Source organism: Temnothorax longispinosus, chromosome 2 (assembly GCF_030848805.1).
Source record: "Temnothorax longispinosus isolate EJ_2023e chromosome 2, Tlon_JGU_v1, whole genome shotgun sequence".
Classification (NCBI taxonomy): Eukaryota; Metazoa; Arthropoda; class Insecta; order Hymenoptera; family Formicidae; genus Temnothorax; species Temnothorax longispinosus.
Genome location: NC_092359.1, coordinates 2,663,453 through 2,678,009, shown reverse-complemented (window position 1 = coordinate 2,678,009; position 14,557 = coordinate 2,663,453). Strand labels below are relative to the sequence as shown.

General features: G+C 42.4%; 1 protein-coding gene and 1 long non-coding RNA gene across 4 annotated transcripts in view; one reads left to right on the top strand and one right to left on the bottom strand.

The window, feature by feature from the left end:
- Positions 1 to 13,208, bottom strand: part of LOC139808511 (uncharacterized) — a 35,426-nt gene extending 22,218 nt beyond the window's left edge. Inside the window, exons 1-7 of the long non-coding RNA XR_011730878.1 lie at positions 11,621 to 13,208; positions 6,284 to 11,190; positions 5,582 to 6,151; positions 3,356 to 3,735; positions 3,002 to 3,237; positions 1,676 to 2,923; positions 891 to 999 (exon numbers count right to left, since the gene is read on the bottom strand). This is a non-coding gene — a long non-coding RNA (uncharacterized lncRNA). The remainder of the gene's footprint in view (positions 1 to 890; positions 1,000 to 1,675; positions 2,924 to 3,001; positions 3,238 to 3,355; positions 3,736 to 5,581; positions 6,152 to 6,283; positions 11,191 to 11,620) is intronic.
- LOC139808501 (uncharacterized) overlaps positions 1 to 14,557 on the top strand; it is a 56,125-nt gene that overhangs the window by 19,761 nt on the left and 21,807 nt on the right. The gene's annotated exons all lie outside the window — the stretch shown is intronic.

The following is a 14,557-nucleotide window of genomic DNA, read 5'->3' as shown; positions in this document are numbered from 1 at the left end:
CGGAACTTTTTTTTTTTACAAGTCGAATGCCGTTTCGTTTTTTGATGAAAGAACTCATTTCAGTTGTTCGATTCGGGGGAATGTCGGCGCGTGTAACAATTCGGCAATACGAGTATTGCCGAATGGTTTACGCGTTTAAAAAAAAAAAGTATTTTGCGTCGTTCCTCTGGAAAACGTTTTGTGTAGAGGAATTTAAAAAATGTCGCTTGATATTTTCTCTGCAGCATCGGAGAAAAAGAAAGAGGAAGACATGGAGAGTGTATATTCACTCTCGAGGATCTCGAGATTATCGCACGATACGAAAAGACGTTAATGAGAAATATGAATCGCGATACAATTACACGTATGCTAACAACGCGTTCTTTCGTAATTGCACGGATTCTTCTTCGACAATGGTCGTCGTATTTGGGTCAGTCGGTTGCTACGGGAGCAGGCAGTACCGGGTCGACGACGACGGTGCGCCGCCTCATGTAAGTTACCGTAACGGTATACCGACGTTATAGAGCCGTGAGGATATCGCGTTAGTGTTCTATAATCGTCGGGATAAATTCACCAAAGTGAGAGGAGCGAGCGCGACTTTACTCTCCACGTCGCGTTTAACGACATCCCTCGAGAATTCTAACGCCACAACGTACGAGGGACGAGGGAGAGATCTCTTTCTCATCCCTGCCGAGTCTCCGAGGTAATTTCCTAAAATAGCGAGATAATTCCGAAAATGGTCCCCTAAAATGAATCCCGATTCTGAACGGATTCTATTTATAATAGAATAATTCCATCAGAGGCACCGTCTCGTATCCGTCATTCCTTGAGAACGAACGCCACGCGGCACGTCGCGCTAGTCGAGATAGTCACGTTCGGTCGTTGCACTTAAATTCTTTGTGCATACTTACTTGCTTTTCCCGTCGCCTCTTCTCGGTAGTCCTATTGATCTCGGCGCGAGGGTCGTGTGTCGTGTCAACGCAAACGGCGGCACTCGCCTTTAGCGCGTATGCAGACAAGCTTGTAAATTCAAACGTGATTCACCTTTATAATCCAAGTCGCTATAATCTTGATTTGTGTATTTATTTTGTCTCAAGATATATCCTTCAGAATGTTAAACTCTCTTATACAATCTGATCCTTTTCTAACGCTTGTTAAATAAAAAAATTGACGAAAAAGTCATTAGATATTAATAATTATCTCAGTGAGACTCAATTTTCTTTCTGATTTCGAAAAAAATGAGTTAAGTATGTGTTATCGATTGTTATTGAATAATTATTATCTAACAATCTTTTTCAATTTTTATTGGCAAATATTAAAATAAGGAATTTGGAGATTATATATGAGTTCTATGTTCTAAAAGATAAATAAAACATTTTGAGATAAATATGCACACACCTAAATTAAAATATGTGTTATTAACTCGATATGCTTCAAAACAATTTAGAATTCTTAAAATACAAAATTGTGCAAATTTAATAATGTCTGTGTTTTGTATTATGTCGTTTATGCTTTTAAACACATTTTTATAATAAAAGCGCGTAACAATAATGAAACAGAGTCTTGCTTAAAATTATAATGAACTTATTATTACGGAAAAAAATCTCTTATTATATGTGTGGTCATTGATGCAGAAACTTGTTTTTATCGAAACATCAGGAGTTTAGCTCGAGATTGAACTTTTAAGTAAACTTACAAAGGAAGCGGAGATAAAAGAGACCAGGACAGGTAAAGACCCGAAATAATGGATCATTCTCTGCGTGCGCAGATCGTATCGGGACGAAAAGCGATCTTCTACTTCCGTGCTGACGTCTCTTCCAGTGCATTTTTGTCGTTGTGCAGCGTAGATCTCCCATCTTATTACACGGTTCAGTTCAGCCACTTTCGCGAGCGTCCTTTGTTTTTCGGAAAGTGCCGTACGCTTTACGTCCGCGTGTTCAACAGTTGGTGAATCTCTCCATTACTCTTTGCCATTTAAATTATTAATGGTTATATCATTATATCGTTTCATCGACAATACGTGCTGATGTCCACCGAGTAAGTACTCATTGACATTTAAACTAACATTCTCGTGCAAATATTATTTTTATACGTAACGCCGCACGGAATATTCTCATGTATCTTCCAAAGAAATTATTTATTACCATGCTCTTTAAGACAAATCGAGAAACATTTTACGGTTTAGTGCAGCATTAAGTTGTTTTTTTTTTACGAGATACAAGATTTATCGCAGGATTATGTTTTCTATATTCATAAGGCCCCCGTATTCTCAGAGTTCACTTTTATCGATAAATGCATTTATTTTTAAGATTCTATAGTAACCTATAGTAAACTATATGCTAAATGCGCGCATTTGTGATAAAAGTGAATTAAGAATACAAGTCTATGAGTCTCACTCTTTCTAAATTCGGCGAAATGTAATTGCAAGAAGGCTGTTATGTACAAAATTATCGAAATGTTAATCATCCTCGCTTCATATATGTACACGCAGTTTCATAGAGAATTTCGTAGCAACCGTGGCACAAAAGGGTCAATATTAGGGCCGGTGTACCTGCTTACACCTACAATGACTTATTGATTATTTCTCAGTCATAGTTGGCTATTCTCTGTCCTGAGGTCCCCTCAGAACAGGTAGGCGCTTGTAATGGCGACTCCGAGCGTACCTAATCTCCCTGCTGACCCCAACGACTTTTCTTTATCACCAAGGCGACTTAACGCCGACACTCGTAAAAAATATTCTTTCGCACTGTATTGCGACCGCATTTGACACTACACTTCGAATCATTTTCGAATACTTTGCTGCTATTCCGTAAATTATTTCAAGATACATGTCCAATAAAATAACTAATAGCTGAAGTTACTAAAACTAGTTTTTTCATGACGCGTTCTATAAGGTAGTTGAAGGTTGAACGGGCCTGTCCATAATAACTCGAACGTACTGAACCTGTTGTACAAAGAACCGCACCTGTTATTCCACAATTCCGCAATTTTCGACGTCTGTGTAAGCATCGTCTGATCGTACCGCTCGCGTATGTAAGGCATATCCGGTGTATTTTATATTCTTCACCTGTCGCGAGGACAGATGATTTCTTGAATGAACGCGCGTCCAGATGTCACGTTTGTCATAAAGAAGGAAACATCGACCTTCACGAGTGGTCGGGGCGTTATTACTTTAACGGGAGTTTATTATTGCGTGATTATGTAGGACTCAGGATGTTCGGTGATCAATTGTTCAAACGTTGCAAGTTTGATGGGTATCTATCAGCAGAGAAAGAGGATTTTTTTAATTACTTAACAAGTCTCATTACGCGAATTCTGAAGTGTACATATAACAAATATAAACGTGAACGTTGAATATAATGTATAATAATCTTACGAGATTACGAATTTATTTATTTCGCCCAAGCCACATTTTTCGTAATTAGCTATCTGGTAATAATGTGACTTCACGCTCGAAGGATTAGCCGTTTCCGCCAACTTTCGCTTTTCGCAGACTTCCGAACTTGAGTAGCTTTGCTCTTTGAAGGGTGAAGATAGGTGAAGCATGTGGAACGTGAAAAAGTGAATCGCTCTGATAGCCAGCCTGACAGTAGGCAGACAACCGGTTCTCCATCGCGCTATAATCTCGTCTCTCCTCCTCCCAGAAACTTTCCCCGCGAATTTTTCGAAATTTTTTTCCAATCCCAATCGGATTTCACCTCGTATAAGAGTCGTTGGAGCTGTACAGTCGGAGTTTTCAATTTTCACCGATGTTAGCTGGAAATCAATAACCGCTTTTTAGCCACTTTTTACCCACGCGACTGTGCAGCAGAAGAAAGTGTCGAGGTGTGAAAAAGTACGCGTTATAAAAAAGTATTATCATTTATCCTGAAATTCACTATTGTGACAGATTCAGGTTCGCTCTCTCATATCGAGTACTCGTTAGTTTTTGCGAAAATTTTTGCCGAGCTCTCGTTGCGATCGAGTGACGGAAAAAGAACCGCGAAGCACACCGATGTGGTCGACGGAGAATTGTGATTTGTCCGCGTGCATTTTATCGCGTCCGCAGCGACTCATCATGCTCGGGATAGCTTTTTAAGCGCGCGTCCGATTCGCGATGCACGGCTTCGGACGAGAGATGCGAGAGGATTTACGAGACGTAGTCTCCAACAAAGGGATCTCGAGGCCGGCAACGTGTTATTACGTTCGTTTCGGATGCTATCGCGGACTGTTCCGCGTCCGCATATATCCTCCCGCGAGAATCCAATTTCACAAAGACATAGCAGTCTCGTGCGATTTCATTAGTGTGCGCGCTCCACTAATCCCTCCGCGAATTGTCAGCCTCGTTAAATCCTCGATGGATGCATGCGCGTGTGTCGTAATGAAATTTGATTACTGCGTTAAATTGCGTGGTATTTCAACGTAAAATTCTCGGCGAAATCGCGGCACGATTGTAATTTCGCGAACACAACTCGTGCCCCTCTCTCTACCTTCTCCCTATCGGTTTTAGCATCCTTCGACAGACTCGAACTTATTGTTAGCTCGCGCGCGCTCTTTGCCAATTTGCCAGTCTTACGCGAAAGGCTGTCCGGCTTGTCAGAACGCGAGCGCGAGCGACGTATTCTCGTCGGACAGCCGGTCAGGAGTCAACGGTTGTTTCGAACCAATCGAAGTCCGACAGCCGCGCATTGTTCGAACGCGAATGAGCCTCTCTTTGTGACGTTTTCGTGTTACTATAGGAACGTTCGAACTCAGAAATGCGTTTACCAAGCCGGTCTGACGGAATCACCGGCCGAGAATGCACCGGTTAAGCGGGTCTGAACGCATCACGTCTACGGATCGACGTACATACATCTCGCAAGACATTCTCGCGAGCACGCGAGTTTGCTGCTAAATCCGACCACCTTTTACGTGCCAGATCGATTACGCTTTAGCCGTGATTATGATATAAATTTAGACACCAAGTCACGTAATTACAGACGTGGAAGATTAACGAGATTAAAATAATCGTCGCTTTCTCCTTAGTTATTAGTAATTATTGCTGTGATGTTTATCGCGCTCGAGTGTCGATTCCACCGTCCGTTCGAAAGAATCTTGCTCGTAAAGCACTCTTACATCCGGCGCCTAGAAACCGCTCGCTCGTCACACGCGCGCACCCAAATGGCGTATTTAAAAAGCGATAACGGCCGGAGCTCGAGCGTGTTATTCTTTCTTTCAGGCTTTCGTGTTCTCTACCGGTCTAGCGCCAAGGCGTAATCGGTGCCGCGGCTGCGCGAGAAACGTCCTGCACGGTTGCAGGTTCGGGAAGAGCAAAGCGTGGCCGTAGTAACGAGTAATTAGAGCGTGACCGAAGAAGCTAAGCGTTACTTTTCATGGTTTTAGAAACGCCCCGGCCTTCTCCCAGATAAAATCACGCTTCAACGAAAGACTCGCTCCTTTCGCCGCTACGAAAAAAAAAAAAAAAAAAAAACGCGACACGTCTCGCATTATCGCGTATCGTACTATACGCCCGTTATTATGAAAATGGCCCGAGTGACGTGTGCCTTTTGCTGCCGAGGCGATTAAATTTTTTTTTCTTTAAGAATATCGCTAAATAATTTAACAGAGGGAGTTATACGCTTACCCTGGCCGCGCGGATCTTTTTTCTGGTAACGGTAAAATTTTATGGGTACCTTATGCAGGACAATGGAAAGCACACATTATTATCTCGATGCCTTCATATTCTTCCCTCGCGAACCAGCCTCATAATTACCGACGTGCGTGTGCGCGATCATATTCTAGAAAATGATAAACTTGTAGCAAATTGATGTAAACAATGGCGGTCTCCGTCGTACGCATTTTTCTTTGTTTAAGTCTTCCTCACAGACGCTTTCCGATCATCTCTTGTTCAGAATTCTTTCAACTTCTGCAAAGTGCTAGGTGAGGCCGTTTTTTCTCGTTTCACGTGGCCGTACGAACCTTTCCTTTAATGTCAGGTGGATCAGGCAGTTACGGGGAAGTGGTCAGTCCTGTCGACTTCCTTTTTCGGACGTGACAACTTTGAGATTCGGCGTGAGTCATTCAGCCGTTTCTTCGTGACTGCGTACACGCAGTTTACATCTAGTTCCAGTACCACTTCACTCTGTTGAATTCAAGCTGTTACAAGGCCAAATTGAAGCCTTTTAATTAATCTAAGAAAACCACAGCTTGATGTCTCAAAAAAATCAGCGTTATTTAACGATATATCTTTTTCAACATGTATTAACTAATTATTATATTTATTACGACATATACATTATGGTATTTTTAATAACGCATAATTATAACATTATAAACATTTCTTCACTATTCGCATCATTATTTGACGAAGGAGGAAGTCTTATTCGTGTCGCGGCTCGGAGTCACGCAGCCTTAAATCCGCCATTGCGCCTCTTTGTTTCCGCGAGGATGCCTGAGGAATCTTAATCGTGCCGTGTCACGGAGCCTTTCCCAGAAGATAATTCGGCATGTGTACGATTTTCTTAGTCGCGAAGGCATACGCGGCGACATATATCGCGCTAATCTCCCGTAATTGCGCACACGTGCAATGCACTGTAATAATTACTATATATAATAACACGAGTAAATTTCCGCGGTTATAGAACGTCTCGCGTAGCAAATAGGGGATTATAGGAAACGTTCGAACGAATTAATATATTACGGGAGTATAGCAGATGGGAAACGCAGCTGTTGGATTTTGTATATGTTTTCGATAATCATGTCGGCGGGATGAATCCGAATTAAATTTGCAATCAGAGCTCTTTATACATAGATTTTAAAAAATAAGATAATAACATTCACATGTATCATGATCGCGCGTTTTCAACGCTTGATCGGACGACGAGATGAACGTCATCGTAAAACGTTTCGCAAGTGCGGAGAATCACTTTTGATTCCTGGCACTATTCCGCCCGGTGCTTTCAACTCGTGTATGCGTGTAATACAGTGTCGTTTTAACAGCGTTTTCGCGTCGACGGGAATGGGGAATGGCGTTATCGGGTATAGGTGCGAGAAAAGCCGAGGAATGCTGCGGATGAAATCGCCGCGCGTTTACGAACGCGACGGGTTTTTCACGTTCGCGGCTTAGTCACGTTCGTTTTATTACTTTTATTGTCGTGGACTCTCTCGCGCCTACACACATACACGCTTATACACGTGGCTGTTACACCCGCGAACAATCTGCATAATAAATGCAGCGCCACGCCGAGTCGCTGGATATGGGCGTATGCATTTCTCCGCGTTCTCCGTTCCGTCTTTCTCTGCCCCGGGCCCCGGGCCGCGTCCTCGCCCGATACACACGGTGGTCAGAGTGCGTGGCTTTCGGTTCGCTTTCCTACGCACGATCCTCCTCCGCCGTGCCCTCGCGAAACCGCGATATACTCGTCTTGCATACGCGACGAGCGTACGCGCAAACGTCGGCCGAACCTGAGTTCGTGAATTGCGAAACTCCGGCGACGCGCGTGAAAAGATTATCCTCGCACGCTCGTTCGAATAAACGTAAATGTTTCCACAAGCATCCCGCACTCCGATCGAACGTTATTCTTTTTGCGCAACGTGATCGCGTAGATTGTGTAGAATGTGTATCTTGTGAATAAATCTACGTTTCATTTCCCATTTTTTTAGGAGCGCGCATACGAGACGTTATACACGGCCTTTCACGCGATTTTTTTTGCACATCTGTCGCACCGTACAATCGCGATAATTGTATCTCAAGAATACAATTTTGGATGCGCTATGCGTGTATGATTGTACGTAAATTAAATTATTGACGCGATTTAATGGTGCGAGCTCTCTTAAGTGTACAAATTCACGAACGTGGGCGTTTAATTACGGACGATCCGTGTTGCCTGTTTAGTTTATGTATGCATACACCGCACGGAACGTACTTGTTAGAACTCAAAGCCGCGCGGTCTCTATTTAATATTATAAATCTGCGGTTCTGCTGTGCGATTGAATAATTGTAGAATTTAGGTGTCTACATTGCGATTGAATGATGTTATAATAGTATGTGCTTTTGATGTGGTCAACGGTTTGTAATACTTTTCTTGTAGGATAATAGCTTTCAAAACGGATTATGTTTATTGATTCGATAATGATACATTTTTTCAAAAGTCTTAATTTGAGACCTAATTACGAAGATAGTTAAAAAATATAGTTCAACAAAAATATATTCCTTAAATTCAGAGAGAATATTATTTTTATATTAATTGTATCTATGGTCTTCTTTTTACAAAATTTTTCTGTTGCTTTTGTATCTGCACACATGTTTCATCATTATCATATATTATTACTGATATTATTATTATTTTTAATTTTATTCTAATTATATCAAGAGAGACTTGCTTAGATCATTGCTGATATGATAGCTCACCTCTTGAGGTGTTAATATTTTACCTGTTTAAAACATTTTTATATCCCGCACTCAATAAAATTGTTTTATTATAGTGTCAAAGCCCAAAATTTATTTCACAGTAATTGGTTCAATCAGTTCGACAACATTTTATTTATTTTACACGAATTTTTAGAAAGACAATTTGACTTGTTTGCGTAATAGTTAAAGCATATAAATAATATATTTTTATACATATTCCACATACATTATTTTTTCTCCGATACGAAATGGCTGAAGGGCTCAGGTATAATAGGGAAGTTAAATCGATTTCGTACAATCCATCTCCAGGCAGTTTACCGAGGGAGAATTAAAACGGCAATTCTTGGCGCAGGTAGCCGAAGCACGGCCGTGATTTCCGCGCGCGCAAATCCTATTAGGCGTAGCTGCAGGATGCAATCACGAAAATACCGTTAAAGCCGTATACGAGTGGCATCTCGCCGGGGATACGAGATACGCGTGATTTAGCGAATCGAATCGGCGCGGCGCGCCCGTTAACTCGCGCGTGATTATGTTCCCTTAAAATGGCGTGTCTCGCGGCTTCCCAGGCTCTCGATCAGGCCTACGTCGTTTAAATTTTTCACGAGAGTCCGCGACGGAGTCGATGGGAGGTGCGAAAAAATGTATCTTACTCTTATACATCCCCGCAACCGTCATTGGTCTGCAACACGTTCGTTCGAACTTGTCGCGCACTTTATAAATATAAAAAGAATATGTCGCATCTCGGATTTCTTCCAGAGCTGATTTCCAGGAAACTGGAATTCTCAACAGGATCACATTTCATATACGACTATAACGAAAAACCGACACGATATAACGGGACATTGTTATAACGGTGATCTGCGAGCAATTAACTTTTTAGTGAAATTGTTTGCATGACTCCACGCGCATTTAGCTCGCTGACTTTTAAAACCGCGGCGCGCGCCGTATCCGTGAAACACACACGGCGATCAGGCGCAGCAGGTTACGGCAATATGTTTTCGATTGCGCAATATTCATAACAGGTGTAAGATGATGCGCCTCTTTGTTTATTTGGGAACGTTGCATCATCGAGGTCGAAGGCGCACAACCGTGCGCGGCAATCGCCGTCTGGCGTTTCATTGAGAATGAATGATAAGCGCTTTCGCGCGTTCGCATATTCCTATCTCCACTTACAAAACAAAGGATCGGGATTCGACCGGCGCGGCGTAGAGCGCGCGGCGGTGCACGGTGTCGCATTTCTGCACTCCAATTCCCCGGTATGCGGGTATCGCGTATACGAGAGATCATTGTGCACTTAGGCTTCTCCTCCGTGCGCCGGCCGGTTTCGCGTGTGCACGTGAGCGAATATGTATTTATGCATGAAACATACCTGATTTACGGTTAAAACTTACGGTTAAAATAACATCATGTCGACCGACGAATTGATTAAACGCGAAGTTAAAATCACAAGTTAGATAAAGTTAAATGAAATTGTATATCTTAGGCCGCTACCCGACGAAAAGTAATTGGCTTAATTAAATTGCGCGAAATTTAATTATTTGGATATTATTTAAGTAAGTTGTTGGCGTACGGATACGCCCCGCGAAAACTTAGAGAAGATTGAACGTCAATTATTCCGCAATGAGTTTATCGGACGAGCTAATTATCCGCCGCGATACGAAACTTCCAGAGCAGTTCGGAAACTTTGTTGGGAAATTCAATAAATTTCTCATCAGATAGTCCGTTCCTCGGCAAACTTATCCAAATTCATTTATGTATCCTTATACTTAATTCACTACCACACAAGCGCGATATATATATCGCGTCACTGTCAAAATTAGATCGAAACCATGTAACGGTGTCGAAAAATAATGAACGAGCAAGAACTGTGAAATGAAAGAGAACTTGAAATTAAAGAGTGCGTTTGATTATCAAATAATAAATGCCATAAAAACGGATGAGTAAAATACATATTTGGAGAAAAGTAATTTAATAAAACAAGATTGTCGCAAAATTAATTAAACCGTAACTAAGAATTATTACAGGTTCTAAATGATTCCAGGAACTTTCTTTCTCCGCGGCGCAAAATCATCTCTGCGGATGCAGAAGATAAAAAAACTACAATAACACGATGCGTTTCCTAGGATAAAACGTTGCGCATCTTAAAATCTTAACTGTATTATATAATCATGTTATTCCGTTTTATCCTAGCGAGAGATATATAAATAACGCGTCGCCGATTCGCGAAAATAAATGTCAGGAAGTAGCGTTGCTTCGACAAAAGCGCGTATATACTGACGTTTCTAGTCTGTTCTGCCTGCCAACTGTTAGTTTATAACGGACCCGTCGACCCGTTACCGTTGATACTTCGTTATCCCGCCATAGTCATTCAGCGGACGATTTCGCGAGGGGTAATCTCTATGTATCTCTCTCGCCTGATGTGTTGTCCCGGCGACCGCTGTCGTTACCGGATCCAGCACTTGCGATTCGCGTGCATTTTCCAGCACTTGCCATTCACGGTGCGTAACATTGACGACGACGAGGACGACGTGTGCCCGATAATGCTGGCGGCCCGGTGCGCAGCTACACTCGTCTAACCGGTTACGCGGCACGCTGCACCCGACGGAAAAATTGATAATCACTTATGCAACGGTCACTACCGATTTACCGTGCATTTCGTTGGAACCTTGAAAACGCGCGCGACCGCAACCGGTATCGATCGTTTTATTATAAATAATCGTCGCTCGATTATCTTCCCCTGAAGAGAAAGATTTGAAAAGTTTCGAATTTCTCACGTTACTGACGAGAATTATGCGATCGAGTCCGCAATCAGTTGCTTGTTGAGTTATTGTCTCAATACGTATCTGTAACATCACGTAATAGTTTTATATAATTCTGTAACTTAGAGTCTTATTGTTAGACGTAAAGAATTATATCTCCATTATTATAAATTTAGAAAAAGCAAGGCTTGAATAGGGAAATGATGTATTTTTTAGATATAAAATAAAAGTAGCAACTTGATTTATTGAGTTTTTAATAAAGTAATTTAACTGACATGTTTAATAGTACAACTGCCAATAACGCACGCTGTACCCGACCAAAATTTAGACTATGAACATTTTTAATAAGACTTTTTCGAAATATTGTATCTTAAGAACTAGCGATAATAGATAAGATCTTTTACCATTATACAATTCAAACTTCTAGAACATTGTAAAAGTATATTAACTCTAATTTTGATAAAAACTGGAGATACGATTCTTTATCTCTAAGGTACAGATATGTGGTTTTTACTTTTTGCTCCCTTTTGAAATATTTTTTTATAACACTGTTTATACACAACTGCCGAGAGCGAGGAACTGTCGTTTATGCACTTGCATCGCGGTGCATCTTGCACGGTCGCCTCTCGGCTTGGTTGCTATCCTGATACCGTGGCTGCAGCCGCAGCTGCGCCGACGTGTCGCAACCGACACTGTGAGAAAGAGAACAAACGGCGGAGCTGCGAGACGGGACAGATCGAGAGGCGTTCGCCTTTAAGTATTTACATAAATCTCGACAAGTCTGACGCTCGAGACGGTGTTTCTCGAGAACCACGATTCTCGCGCGCGCACCCTTCATCACGCTGAACTCGTATCCTTCACACGTAGCCGAATTTCGATTCGCGATCGGTCCTGCCGAAATGTTTACTCAACGCGTCGACGTTTCTCCCTTACGTCACGGCGATCAGCGACGAGAGAGGAAGAATTGCTCCGCTGCGAAATAAACAGTCGAAGCCTTTCATTGTGATACGCGATGCAAACGCGTTGTAAATTTTAAATTATCCGAGGTCTCCCATAGATCTTAATTCTCTCGCAGCAACTTGGATACAGCGTACATTGCTATTTATTGCAGTTGAAGGCGCGAAGTCGGTCGCTGAATTTTTCCCGCGACATCGGGATGCAATGTCTAGCTGCATGACTTAATCACCGATCGATTTTTTTTTCCGTTGAGGGATGCTCGAATATTAAAATTGATCAGAGCGCATTTGTTTCTTCAAAGACGAGGTTTTGAGAAGATGGCGAACGTATATGTCTCGATGACTGGCCGGCGTGGCGGAACGTGACTCTCGAGGGAACTTTCGAACGCGGGGACGCGTCAACCCTCAAAATTTCTCCTCTCGGTCACGTTTCTGAATAAATCGTGGTCGCGCATCTTCCTTTCTCGTCGACCCGCCACGTCCGGTTTCTCTCTCGCTCCGGTTTCACGCTCTTCCGTATTCATGTACCTCCCTCGTTCGTTTCTCTCTTTCTTTACGTATCTTATCCGCCTGCACTACATGCTGTGCATCCGGCAATCGTCAAACAATGCCTGGCCGACGCATATATTGCATCGAAATAATACCGCGGCACGAATATATTCTGGGTGAGTGATAAAAAGTTTACCATATTTTTTTTTCTTGAAAATGGTTAAAAATAGAGGAAGATATCTATTTATCAAAATTGTAGGATAAGTATAGGAGTATCTACATATTTTGGTAACTTAGAGTAACTTTGAATGTCTGCTTTTCACATAAATAAACAATTTTCTATAGAAATAGAAAAAGTTACTTTTTAGTCACTAGATATATATGGAGGTGTAAAAACCACAGTGATGTAAGTCAAATTTTTAAAAATATTTTCTCGTGTGCACAGATGGAATTTATATATTACACAGATTGCATCTATGTACACGAGAAAATATTTTTAAAAAATTTCACTTGCACCACTGTGGTTTTTACTCCTCCATATAGAAAATGAACTGACGGTACAAGCGGAAAAGGGATGATTCTACATAAAAAAATAAGTCGGAAACGTAGAATAAAACTTTTTTATACAGGGCTTCGTTTTCCAGAAGAATAACTTTGAATATTTGTCAGATGCGCGTGCATTTAACACGCTTGTTCCAGTTCTGGAACGTGTACATATATGTGGTGTATGTGTGTGTGTGTGTATGTGTTCGGGGCAACAAAGAATATATATATTTTTTGTTGAATGTTTTATGCTGTCCTCGAGACGTTCTATGAAAGATATAGCGAGAGAAATTGTTCGAAATAGAAGAATATCCGCCCGCCGTTCCGGACGATCTATGAATAATTTATACTCACGTGCTAATAAATTGCATTGGAAAAAAAAAACTGCGCAAATTCCTTCGATCGGTTGAAATCCATGTGCATCAGTCTAGAATATCATTGTTTTTAGCATATTGTTTTTGTACGTTTTTAGCACATCGTTTATAAATCTCTCACACGTGTCAAAAGTGTATTTATACCACACAGAGAGAACGATTTATTTAACGCACACGTCAGGCGCATATTTATCACGGGGTGTCAAATGAAACGCGGTGCAGCCGGCCAGGGAACGATTTCTCGTAAAAAATCACGAAAAAAGGACAGAATGCGACTTGATTGTGGCATACTTTTTGAATGGGAAAGTAATGTAATTTCATTTGACTGTGAATTAACATTCGCGGGCGCCATTTGGTGGTGAAAGACGTTACGTGTAACCTTAAGAATTCATTTGCGTATACTCGTTACGATGCCAGGTACCGATATTATCGTTACTTGTCTTTTAGAACTAATCTTTAAGATACAAGATACAAGATAGACGCGAGTAGACTCGATTATAGAAGCTAGAACTTTGATCTCAGCTAATTATTACCGATCATCCGAGTCATTAACCTTCTGATACCTTTTCGCTCAAGAGACTCAAGACGATTAGGCGCCCGCAATTACACCGCATCATTAATACCTGTCGCGAATCTCCGTGTGCCGGTCAATCGCTCCCGCTCTCGCGCGCCCGATTCGCGACGCGTGTATGTGTGTGTGCCACGCGAACACCCGTCCGGGATACAGTGTGTTATTCGGCGCGAGAGTACGGCCGGCCCGTTCGCGTCAGGTCCGCGGCAGTCGCACGCTGCTTCGCCGGGCACGAGCACGACACGACGACCATCTTCAAGGCTCCCTCGCTCGCCGCACGTAAACGTGGCCAGCCGCGGCGGGCGAAGACCCATCGCATTCCGGTGCGCGCAGTGAAGCGGTACCACGCGCGCGTAGCGGCACGTCGTCGGTTGACAGTTCGTCGTTCGCCACGAGCCGGCACGAGACGGCACAAGACGGCGGACCTTCCTGGACGCGACCCCGACGGTGGAAATCGCTTCCGGATCATCTCGTGGAGTCATCGAGAAGGCTCGAAGCTCATCGGGACGCCAAGAGCC